Genomic DNA, 12946 nt, shown 5'->3' with positions numbered 1-12946 from the left:
CACGTTTGACTTGGCATGTGGAGCTGAACCTTTTTGCCACCCTTGTGTCATCTCTAATTAACAGTGTTGAGGAATTTCCTAGGCAACATGAATTTCAGCAAAATACATGACTAATAAATAATGTATCTCTTATAAGAAATATTTTATACAGAATAAACATTCTACCACTCTAAGAAAAATAGATTTTTAACTACATTAATAAAATGATAGCTGTCATTTATTGAATTCTCACCAAGTGCTGAGAATCTATGTGTATTCCAGCTCATCCTTTCAACAATAGACACAGTAAGACAAGTGCTACTATATTTCTTCAATACTAAGATACCATTGATCATAATAGCTCTGGAGAGTGTTAAGGGAAGGCAAAGGAGGAAAAACATTACAATATACATATTGATTGCAGCACTCAACCCAATATGAAATGTGCAAAAATATTTTTCTCAGAATTGAGGCGTTATGACAATATTCGAAGAAGGAGCTGATAAAATAGATCAGTAAAGCCAAGAGCCTTGTCCTAGGTTACACACATAGTGAATTACAGAGCTGGAACATGAACCCAGATTGTCTAACTCCACTCAGATGCCAACAAAGATAATACAGCCACTGGTCTGTGATCTGAGATTATCTACAGCAAGTGATCAGTCTCACATCTCTGAATGTGTTCCTAGCCAATAGTTAATGGACGGTAATCATCACAGATGTAAGTGAGCCTTGGCCCTTTGCACCTGTTCTTCTCCTTTGGTGAGATATTTATACAGGCCCCCAGTGCTGTCAAAGTTCTCTGCCAATTCACACTATTAAGAAAACCCCAAGGTCTCATCTGTATGGAAGAGTATGAAGTTCTAGAAGGCAAATAGCTGATAATCTTTATATTTTAATTTGGAAGGGTAAAACACTGCCAAAATTAAAAATCAGGATAAAGATTGGACAGTATACCTTAATTTCTCCAAAATGTGTAGAAATAAAAGGAGAAAATCAGGAGTACATAAGAATGATTAGTAGAAAATACACCAAAATCATTATATTTGGTAAATTATAGGTGAATATTTTCTCCACTCCACCTTGCTTTTCTGTATTCCAAGGGTTTATTTTTAAATATAAATAACCATTTTTTTTGAAACTCTAGGAAGAAACAGGATGTAGGTATTTGCCCGAGGTCCATAGCCACAGGTATCAGATTAGGGCAGGAAAACAAGCAATAGGATTCTTCCAAAAGCACAGCCTGTGATCTAGTCTTCCTCCACACGGCTCCAATGCCAGCATTTCCCTCTTTGACAAGACCCATTCATGGTGACATCACTTTTCTATCCATGACTAACGCAGCAGTCTTTTGTAAAATTATAAAGACCAGAGTGAGATCCTCCAAAAGGTACCCAGCATAATTGATAACAGACAATTCTCTTTTGTGTTCTGCTGTCTTGACAATTTCCTTTAAAATTCAGATTTGAAGACAAAAAGGGTGAAGGGAGCTAGAAGGAGGGGCTCATCATGAAAAATAAACCCATGGCTTCCTTTAGATCTGTATCTAATGAATAGATGCCAGAAGATCATTCCTTTTCTTGGAACTTGCAATCCTTAAGACAGAATAAAATGTACACATTGTCTAGGACTACCTCTTTGAAGATGCTTCCTATTTTTCTAAAAATATGTTTCTAAGAGGATCTTTTCTTTTTTTAGTGCCTTGTGGTTACTCATTATTTAATGCTGTGGTTTTATTCTGTTGCACCTCTTCCTATTTTCTGCTGCTTTTCTTTGCTACAGATTCTTTTTTATATTATGCAGCATGGAACCTGCCTACCTACACCAAGTTATTTCAATTACTCCCCAAGGTCTTTATTAGACATAGGAAAAGTCAGCTTTCCACATTCTGCATATTTATGGCTGCACTTATTTTTCAGAACTGGCAAGAGAGAGAGAAAAGGGAAGAAAAAGTTGAATAGAATATTAAAATGTTTCTTAAAAATCGTACAGAAGGAATTAAAGAAATAGTTCCTATTTTCCTCTTGATCTTTATGTAAGAGAGCTCACACATTTCTAGAGATAACTCCATCGTGAACTACTGCAGATGATTCTAAAGCATTTTAAAATGTGAAACGCAGATGTTATCTTTAATTCAGGGAATAAACCTCTGAGTTAGGAATGGTCAGTGTCCTATCCAGTCTTCTTTACCATCAGTCAAACAAATGGATTGCATTGGCTCTTACAACTTCCGCCAGGAAAAACAGCCTGGGGTCAGAGGTGGCCAGCCCCTTGAAGCAGAAAAAAAAAAGGTCAAAAGCCCATGGAGCCCCTGGAGTTGCCTGGATCCTTAAGAGAACACCCCCTTCCTTCTTAGAGATGGAAAGCAAGGGCCCCTCTTGGCTGCCTCATAAAATGTTCTCCTTCTTTTTTTTTTTTTTTTTTTAATTTTTGACAGGCAGAGTGGACAGTGAGAGAGAGAGAGAGACAGAGAGAAAGGTCTTCCTTTGCCGTTGGTTCACCCTCCAATGGCCGCCGCGGTAGCGCGCTGCGGCCGGTGCACCGCGCTGTTCCGATGGCAGGAGCCAGGTGCTTATCCTGGTCTCCCATGGGGTGCAGAGCCCAAACACTTGGGCCATCCTCCACTGCACTCCCTGGCCACAGCAGAGAGCTGGCCTGGAAGAGGGGCAACCGGGACAGGATCGGTGCCCCGACCGGGACTAGAACCCGGTGTGCCGGCGCCGCAAGGCGGAGGATTAGCCTGTTGAGCCACGGCGCCGGCCATGTTCTCCTTCTCTGAAGTGTAAAACAGACTGGTTTTGAATTCAGATCCTGGAACTGGTATGTGACGAGCCAGTCCTCTCATCTCCCCAGACTGATGTGCAATTGTAAAATGGGGCCATGGTTTGGGGGGCACGGTTGTCAGAGGCCCCCACATCTCACTGTGGGTTGCCTTGGCCAAAAAGCAGCTAGAATGAGCCAGCTTCACCCCATCCTCCAGGGGTAGGGCTGCCCCCAAACTCTGTGGGATGCGAGGGGCCAGGGTAGTACAAACCTTTCTGTAACAAAACCAATTTCCTAAAGATGATATTGTGGGGATCATCACAGAACCAAGTGTGTGACTGACACACCTAGGGCCCCCTTTGCACAGGTAGGGCGTGAGTGCCCCCGCTGTGCAAAGGGGGCCCAGCGATTATGAAGTGAGGGCAACAGAGGGATCTTTGGGGAATGAGAAGAAGCTGCCGCTAGGGAGCGACTCGGGACCCCACTGTGGGCTGGAGAGAACAGAGGACAGGGCATTTCCACTAAGATCTGGAACTAAAAAGGATGTCCACGTTCCCCCTTGCTATTCAGTGCAGTCCTGGAAGTTTCAGCCAGAGACATTACATAAGAAAAAGAAATCAAAGAGATACAAATAAGAAAGGAGGAAGTCAAATTATCCTTGTTTGCAGATGACATGACCCTATATATAGGAAAATCAAAAGATTCAGTCCGTTGGGTGATAGCTGCTTCTTGCTCAGGACCTGGGGTTCCTGAAAAACCCTAGAGATAAAGCTGAACATCAAGATGTTATTAATAGAGGAGATAAATGACCTCATGGATGTTGTGATGGGAGACTCTGGGACTCAATTCAGTGAGTTAATTTTAGTATGAGGTTGATTTACAATCACAAAATCAGGGCAAGGAAACTTGAAGCTAAGGGAGGGATGCTGGGAGGCTGTGGAAACCAGGATCTGATGATATCAAGCACCAGCATCCACATCAAAACTGTCAGGGGCTCATTCTCAACTCAGTGCACCTGCTCACAGGGAACAAAAGATTAACTTTAAGTGTCTGGATTTGAAAACTAGAGAATGTTAACATTTTGCTAAAGTGCATATGTTTGAAGCCTCACCTACTCATCTCCACCCCTCATCCCCTTACTGCAAACCAAATTTGGTCCTGAACATCTTAGGTTCTCCACCCACCCCAACCCCCACCTCCACACTCTAAGAAAAAGCTTCCTCCAGTTTGTTGCCTTCTTTGGGTTTTGGTTAAACCATGTGAAGAATGAAAGAGACTCTACAGACCTAGAGAAACCTAGAGAAAGGGGAAAGGAGAAAAATGCAGGTAACCTCCATAAGAAAGTATTAAGAAGGTTACAGGAAGAGGAGGGATAGAGAGAAGGGATGAAGAAAGAGACTTGGAGGAGAGAGACCCTGGAGCAGAACCAGAGTGATGGGAGAAGATAGAACAAGCGAGGGCATTTCTCAGTGATGCAGGGAACCTGTGTGTCCATGACAAGTTATGTTAGGTGTACAGCTCAGAACTCCCACTTAGAGGATGGCTGAACTGTTTCTTCATTATACCACGACTCTGAGAATGATCTACAAAACAATGCTGGTAGACAAGGTTTCCTTAAATTGAACTACTCTGTAAACCACAACACAGGACCACTCACTCTTTTGGTTTTTTTAATATTTTATTTTTTATTAGGTAGAGTTATAGACAGTGAGAGTGAGAGACAGAAAGAAAGGTCTTCCCCAAATGGCCACTACAGCTAGCGCTGGGCCAATCTGAAGCCAAGAGCCAGGTGGTTCTTCCTGGTATCCCATGCGGGTGCAGGGCCCAAGCACTTGGGCCATCCCCCACTGCCCTCCCGGGCCACAGCAGAGAGCTGGAGTGGAAGAGAAGCAACTGGGACTAGAATCTGGCACCCATATGGGATGCTGGTGCCGCAGGCGGAGGATTAGCCAAGTGAGCCATGATTTTTTTTTTTTTTTTTTTTTTTTTTACTGATTTGAAAGGCAGAGTGACACAGAGAGAGGGAGAGGGAAGGAGGGACAGATAAGAAAGGGAGGGAGGGAGAGAAATGGAGAGAGAGCGAGAGAGAGATCTTCCACATGCTGGTTTACTTCCCAAGTGTCTTCAATGGTCAGGACTGTGACAGGCAAACCAAGAGCCAAGAACTCCATCTGGGTCTCCCCCAACATGGGTGGTAGTAGGGTTTCAAGTATTTGGGTCATCATCTGATGCCTCTCAGACATGTTAGCAGGAAGTTAGATTGGAAGCAGAGTAGCCTGTTAATAATCCTCTGCTTATTTTCTCTTGTTAATATGACTTTGGCTTGTCTATTGCACACAGCGTTAGCTGGGCAACCTAAGCTGAGTCAAGGAAAAGATCCTTTTCTCCCCTATAGTGTACAAGAGAAGAAAAACTGTACCTAGGGGGAGTTCTAACTAGAATATATGCAAGAGAGCAGAGCATCCAGCTGATAAGCTGAAAGAAAATCCACAGAAAGGATTTTCCTTCTCAGTGACACAACTGTCAGAGGAGCTTGCCCTCGGTCTGGAAACCCCACTATTCAGGATAACTCAGTACCAGAAAGAACTGGTTGATGTTCTTTCAGGCCCTAGATGGTCAGACATTATGCCAAGTACTACACATATTCTATTCTCATTTAATTCACAAAGCAATTCCATTTTATAGATGAAGCAACTGAGTTGCAGGATGGTTAAATAACTTGCCAAGGTCCATTAGTTTATCGTGGTAGACCTTCCACTGTGTCTGTTTCATACTGAAGACCAGGCTGTGACCCTCTCAGATTCTGGCCTCCGAGTCTCCAGCCTGCTGCCTAGGACAACCAACACCCATTCTGGGGTCAGCTGAATATTAGAACGACATACCCTGACCCAGTGTTCTATGCCAGCTTTCTCTACTGAGCGTGGTCCTACAAAGGCATAGAAGCAAGAAAGAAAAAAAAGAAAGAAAGAAAGAGAAAGATGAATACATTGACTATAAACATAAAGGAACTATTTAAAAGGAGGCTATTAATCCAGGCTTAGGTAAATTCCATTCCACATCCAAGGACTTATTTTTATACTTCCCCATGAGCTCTGTTCTAGGACAAAACAGATTTTATACCTTTAAGTAACTAACGGGGCTTCTGCTATTGTATTCTTGCCAAAAATTGCATAACCATATTTAAGTCATGAGGAAACGTAAGACAAACCCAAACTGAGGAACATTTACAAAAAAAAAAAAAAAAAGGAAAGAAAGTAATAATTCTACCCCAGAAGTGTCAAGGTCATGAGGCAGAGAAAAAAAAAAAAGGACCAATGCATCAACCATCAGTCCAGATATTAAAGAAGACTAAAGAGACATATAGCTAAATATAGTCTGTGATCCTAAATTAGATCCTGGCCCAGAAAATAGTCATTAAGTAGAACAATCAGTGAAATTTAAATAAGGTCAATAGATTAAAAGATAATATTAAGCCAATGTTGATGTCTTGATCTTGATCATTGTACGAGGATAATTAAAGAATTTCCCACTTATGGAATCCAGGTGAATTGGATGTGCAAAGCCTTTGCTGTATTTTTGCAACTTTGAGGAAATTATTTCAGAAGGAAAATTTTGAAACTATGTGTTAGAAGCTACAGAGGAGAGTACTGCTGAGAAGCAGAGAATCACATGTGCCAGGCTGAAGTAGGTTTTCCGCAAGCACTCGGTGAGCCCAACCATGGGGTTGAATATTTGGTCTCAACCCAAAACCTTGAGAGGAGGTGACAGATATTTCTCTTTGGGGAGCCTTGATGTGGTGTGGTCACAGCAACAGACGTAGATTTTAGTGCAGTGTTTGAAATGCTTGATCTAAAAGGCAAATGCTTGTGGATATATGGGGCCTTAAAAGCTGCTATGTCGGGCTGGCGCTGTGGCTTAACAGGCTAATCCTCCGCCTTGCGGCGCCGGCACACCAGGTTCTAGTCCCGGTCGGGGCACCAATCCTGTCCCGGTTGCCCCTCTTCCAGGCCAGCTCTCTGCTGTGGCCAGGGAGTGCAGTGGAGGATGGCCCAAGTCCTTGGGCCCTGCACCCCATGGGAGACCAGGATAAGCACCTGGCTCCTGCCATCGGAACAGCGCGGTGCGCCGGCCGCAGCGCACTAGCCGCGGCGGCCATTGGAGGGTGAACCAACGGCAAAAAGGAAGACCTTTCTCTCTGTCTCCCTCTACTGTCCACTCTGCCTGTCCAAAAAAAAAAAAAAACAAAAAAGCTGCTATGTCTCCTAAGGATCAAATATATCTCTGAGATACCATGTTTAATTTAATTAAAGTAGAAACTTTTAGAAGAGAAACATTTCAATATGATACAACACAAGTCACCCTTTTATTGCTTATTCATGTATTTCATTATACACTTATTATTCCTACTTATTTTGAAATTCAAATGATCATTAAACAATGGAGATGTTCTGATCCGAGAGAGACTATTTTTTAGGATTTATCTAGGCAACTCTCCCTGGTACCTTGATTCAGGCAATCTGTCCAAGCTGGAGCAGGGCACATAGTGGTGATTATAATGTGAAGAGTATGTGGTTTGATCTTCCTGCTTTATCAAGATTTTCATCCTGTACTGCCCGAATCAGCATACCTGCAGAGGGAAAAATTAAGCAAGTGCCCTACATTTTTCTATGTAATTGTCAGTGGCCAGGGCTCCTCAAGTCCTAGGGGCCATCCTTCCAACAGTTCTATTTTCTCTGGGGCCTAAGATGAAGGGTATCATGGGGACGGCTGTCTGCTACTTGCACTGACAGCCTAAGTGAACTGGATGATTCAGCTCCACCACATCCTGGGAGGTGCTTTACCTCTGATCTTCTCTTTTACTTCCTCACTCTTATTCTCTACTTGATTTTGCCCTACTCTCTCCTCTGCCCTTTCCTCTCCAATGTTTCAAGAGGTGCTAGAAAGAGAAAAGAGCAAAACAAAGCCTTACCCTCCAAGAGATCAAAACCAATGGGAAAGGGAGAAAAATAAGGGAGAAATTTTGGTTCTAAGGTGACATTAAAATAAAGGTGAGTTGGGGCCACTGAAGGTGAGAGGCACTTAACTCTGCCTAGAAAGGTAGAGGAAGAGAAGTTTGAGCAGAGAGCCCTGCAGGAATCAATAGGAACCCAAAGAGCACAGGGAAATAGTGCCTCAGGGCAGGGAGCCTCTGAGGACAAAACATCTTTGGAGAAGACTGAGAGAGTTCAACATGGCTGAAGGATATTGGTGCAGCTATGTCAAACTTTGAGCCTGGAAGGTAGCTTAAAGCCACAGTGGAAGACTATTGCATTCTTTTAAAAATGCAGGCTTTGGGGAATTATTTATCTAGTTTGTCGCTGAAATTCAAAACCACACTTGTGAATTTGAATTTTCAGTAGTAGAAATACCATCAGAAACTGTTACAACAAAGAATTATTAAGTGCCTACTATTTTGAGCTTAAGGTCAATACATTAGTCTGAATGTTTCTGCTTATTACAAGCAAACATTTCTAGAGAAAAAAAGGAAGTTAAGTTTTGCATAATGGATTTTTAACTGGATTGGACAAATAGCTCTCCTGGAAAATGCCTTCAAAATCATAAAAATGCAAGAAAAAACCCTCATTAGCTTAAATCTAATTCCTGTTAAATAATGTTATTAGATTTTGCTTAGGTCACCGTAGGACACCATATTTTCTGTGAATGTTTCCTATTCTTCATAATGCATTCAGGTTTCAGGTCCCTGGTACAATGGAGTAGACACACTCCACCCTGTCTCTCCCACTGAGCAGAGCTATAAAACCTGGACAGAATGCATGGGATAGCTCCTGGAGAACTCTGGACAGTAAACGGCAGTCTGATTGAAGAAGAAAACCAGAATTAGTATTGCCATCAAATCAGCAGTGAGGTTAGCATCTTCTTATTTTCTGTTATCTCTCAACCTGGACTTAATGCAGCCCCAAACACAGAAATGGGCAGTATCCCAGAGAGAGATCATCTCAGAAGCAACATGGGAAAAGGAACTGCTGGCAGTGACAGCAGCAACAGAGGGGACCTGTGAGTGCCTAAAATTCTGCCGAGGAAAGAAAGACTGCCTCCCGGCTGGAAGAGAGCAGGGTGAATTCCCCATTGCCTTTTTTCTCACTCCACCCAAGCAGCTTTTTCCTGCCAGATAAAGAACTTTAACGACCATCTATCATGTGCTTAGCACTTTAGGAAAAATTTCTACTTTCAAGGAACTCATTGTCATATGCATTCAAAATATGCAAAAGATGCAAGACCCTACACAGCAAAATATCAAATACAATACAATCAGGAGTCAAGGGCATAGGACAAACAGTATTATATATGGGGAAGAAAGGAACATAATTAGTGTTCAGTGACATAAACTGGAAGCCTATTCATGGGGAAGAAAAGGCATGAGAAGCTGAGTGTGAGAATGTCAAAAGGGAAAAAGAGAGAAGAGGATGGTTTGCCCCAATTATCCTGATTCCATTTGTTTTGATACCCTGCATCTGCACGCACACACACACACACACACACTTGGGAGCATACACACAGACCATCTTGTCAGAAAGAGAGGGAAGGAGGGAGGGAGACAGAGAGTCACAACATTAATCACTCAATTCTGTTGCTTTTCAACCTACAAGGAAACACAAACTGTAAATTACTGCCAATTATGCTAACATTAAATTTTAAAATAATTGGTGCCCCTGTTATAATCTGCCAACAAAAACTTGGGAAAAAATTCAGAGTTATTTAAGATCAGTTGATTTTGTGTCACCTTGCAGGTGGGAGGACACAACTGGGACAAGTGCAAACATGACCCACAACTTCATTTTGTTGGGCATGCAAAGCATTCATTAGATGTGCTGTATTCACTGCCAACATCTAAGCCTTGAGAGATGCTACATGAAGTCCCAGATTTCCAACTTCCCTTGTGAAATCAGAAGACTGGAAACACCACCCCCTGTTACCTCCATTCTGAAAGGCACAGATCCATCATGGTGAGCAGCGGCTGCTCTGTCTAGATTGGGTTAATCATAACTTTGCCTGCCAGCCCTGCAGTTATCCCAGCTTATAGTTTCTGGTCCAGATCATTTCATGGCTTGCTTCAGTGGAATTGTGGTTGATCAACTAAAATGTACCCGTCATCCTTCTCTCAGATTCTCATATAAGAGCTAAATAATATAATTCTGATTCTTATATAGCAACTAAAAAAATCTATTTTCAATCCTTGCTAACATCTATCAGTAACAGACACTACATTAATACATTGCCCTCTGAAATGGATTACTGGCTGGGATCCTGCTCACTAGCTCCAACACCTTGAACAAACCTCTTTCTTCTCTGGTTCTCATCCATAAAATGGGTTACCTGACCAGACACTCTGACTTCCCACCCAGGGCCAATGCTCCACCTGCTCCCTGTCTCTAAGGGGTGCCAAGAGGCAGAGTTAGGAAGCCAATGATGCTGAAGCTGGAGACCCCTCACTTGCCTGACAGCCACATATTTGCAAAATTTACAGTCATACAAATATTTAATCACAACTGGTTAAGAACCCTGTTTCTTTCCACTCCTTCTAATGTAAGGTCTTGTTTTGTGTTTCATGTTCTATTCTTTAAAGAAAATCTCCCCAATGGTATAAATATAAAAACTTAAAAGCCTGGATCTATCCCAGTCCTATAGAGATAGTTGTCAGAACTATGGCATCAGGCTGGAGATTTGTCTCTGAGAAGTGTATACAAAGCATCAGGTACTTCCTTGGGAACGAATGAATTTTCTTGGGACCTACAGAATGGAAACACTTGATTTTCTTCCAGGATTCAATTTAACAGCACTTTTTCAGGACTTCTCTGAATCCCTAACACTTTCTATTCATTGCTTGTTTAACAGCTATAAGCTTTGTAAGATCATGGATTATATCTTTTCTATTCACTGTCCCCGGCACCTATGACAATGCCCGGCACGTAGTAAACACTCAAGAAATGCTGCCAAATTCATGAATGACTTTATTTATGAAGAGATTTTTCATTTGTATATACTCCATCTTTTTCCATGAAGAAGTTGAGACTTTGTACCTACCCTAAACCAGGTACTAAAACTTACAAGCTAATTTAGAAAGGCATTAAAATTGTGTTATCAGTTGATGTGAATGAAAAGATTATATAGCCGGTGCCATGGCTCACTTGGCTAATCCTCCGCCTGCGGCGCTGGCACCCCAGGTTCTGTCCTGGTTGCTCCTCTTCCTGTCCAGCTCTCTGCTGTGGCCCAGGTGTGCAGTGGAGGATGGCCCAAGTGCTTGGGCCCTGCACCCGCATGGAAGACTAGGAGGAAGCACCTGGCTCCTGGCTTCGGATCGGCACAGTGCGCCGGCTGTAGCGACCATTTTGGGGGTGAACCAATGGAAAAAGGAAGACCTTTCTCTCTGTCTGTCTCTCTCTCTCTCTCACTGTTTAACTCTACCTGTCCAAAAAAAAAAAAAAAAAAAAGATTATGAAGGCTTCCTGCCATGGTGAATACTGACCCAATGTTGGAAATGTAAGCTGAAATTAAACTATGGAGGGATGGCCAATGCTGACACCGTGTAAAACCCTTTTCTCCTTCAATACACTATATTTGAACCAGAGTTCAAATTTTAAAGACCCTTCTGGGTCTTTCCTTCCATAATTGTTGACCAATAAGTTCTCCATTGGACCCCCTTGACAAATAATAAAATACCAAAGTGCTGGGGGAAAGAGAATTCTGTGTGCATAGTATGGATACTAATCAGGAAAAAAAATCATTATCTGAGTAAAGAAGAACAGGCAGCTCCTTGCTCCATGGGCTGCCCATCGTGACCTCAGTCACAAAGGCACAGGCGGTGCTGGGTAGAGGGCGGGGCTGCATGTGTGGCACGCCGCCACATGTTCTCATTTTCCTCAAGCTCTAAGGGTGCTCTGTTCCTTGAATCCCCAGCTTCACTCCAGATAATGAGGAAAAGTATTGGTCTGACCTCATCCTTTTATTTTTTTATCCTCTCCTGGCTTGAGCTTTCATTAGTTTTCATTTCTCATTAAGAGAAAAATCAAGAAGTGAGAATTAAACACCTCCTGTTTTATTATCCTTCTGTAAATGGGAAGTTGGGAGTCATGGGGTTGGAACTGGATGAAGAGCCCAGCCTACCCCTGAGCTGTGGAAGCATCCCTGGGCAGCATGCAGGGGCCACACCCATCCTTCTGGAGGGCCAAGGGAGCAATCAATGTCCAGAAATGCTTTGTTTGTTTGTTAACTTATTTACTTGAGAGGTACAAAGCCAGAGGACAGAGAGAACCTCCCATATGCTAGTTCACTCCCCAAATACCCACAATGGCTCTCTAGCTGGGACCAAAGGTAGGAACCAGGAACTCAATCCAGTTCTCCCACACGGATGGCAAGAACTCATTCACTTCAGTCATTATCACTGCAACCCAGGTCTCTATTAGCAGGAAACTAAAATCAGAAGCCAGAGCCGGGTATGCAACCCAGGCACTCTGATATGGGACATGAGCACCTTAACCAGTCAGTGTCCGAACTGCTAGACTAAACGCCCTTCCCCAGAAATACTCCAAGCCTCTACATTTAGGACTCAGTTTTATAAAACCAGGGACCTTCCCCAAGCAGAGACAGTAGGCCTCAAATCTCATTAGATTTTTTCCTCTATTCAAGCATTGGGGCTGGGTTTGCACTGACCTTTCAAAACTATTCTCATCATTCAATTACACATCTATTCCAATGCCACTATGCTGCAGGTGTACAGGCTGTATCCACCGCCCATTTACTATGGGGAAGTCTCCCTCCTAGACACAAAAAGGCAATAAACTCACATTGGGGTTCACCCTTCCTAGACTCCACTCCAGAGGAGCAGTGCCCCACAGGGTGTCAGAGCTCAGCCCTGCAGACAAAAGGGACTGGTTTTATTTGTGGTTCTCTGAGTCAGTAGTTGTGACTTTGGGCAAGATGCTGAAGTCACTCTCATTTTCCTCATCTATAAAATGGGAATACTACAGAACCTACAGTACCTGCCCCTCACAAGAGACTAGGGCTTAAATATGCTAATAGGTGTTTAATAGGACCTAGGAAAAAATAAATATTCAATAAAGAAAAAGTAGCATATATACATGATGGAATTTTATTCAGTGATTTTTAAAAAGAATGAAATCCTGTTATTTGTAGCAATACGGACGGA

General features: G+C 42.7%; 1 protein-coding gene across 1 annotated transcript in view; it reads left to right on the top strand.

Annotated features, from left to right (window-relative positions):
• AOAH (acyloxyacyl hydrolase) overlaps positions 1–12946 on the top strand; it is a 208211-nt gene that overhangs the window by 157159 nt on the left and 38106 nt on the right. The gene's annotated exons all lie outside the window — the stretch shown is intronic.

Source organism: Lepus europaeus, chromosome 20, assembly GCF_033115175.1.
Source record: "Lepus europaeus isolate LE1 chromosome 20, mLepTim1.pri, whole genome shotgun sequence".
In the NCBI taxonomy this organism is placed as follows: domain Eukaryota; kingdom Metazoa; phylum Chordata; class Mammalia; order Lagomorpha; family Leporidae; genus Lepus; species Lepus europaeus.
The sequence above is the reverse complement of the archived record's forward strand: the minus strand, read 5'-3'. Positions and strand labels throughout refer to the sequence as shown.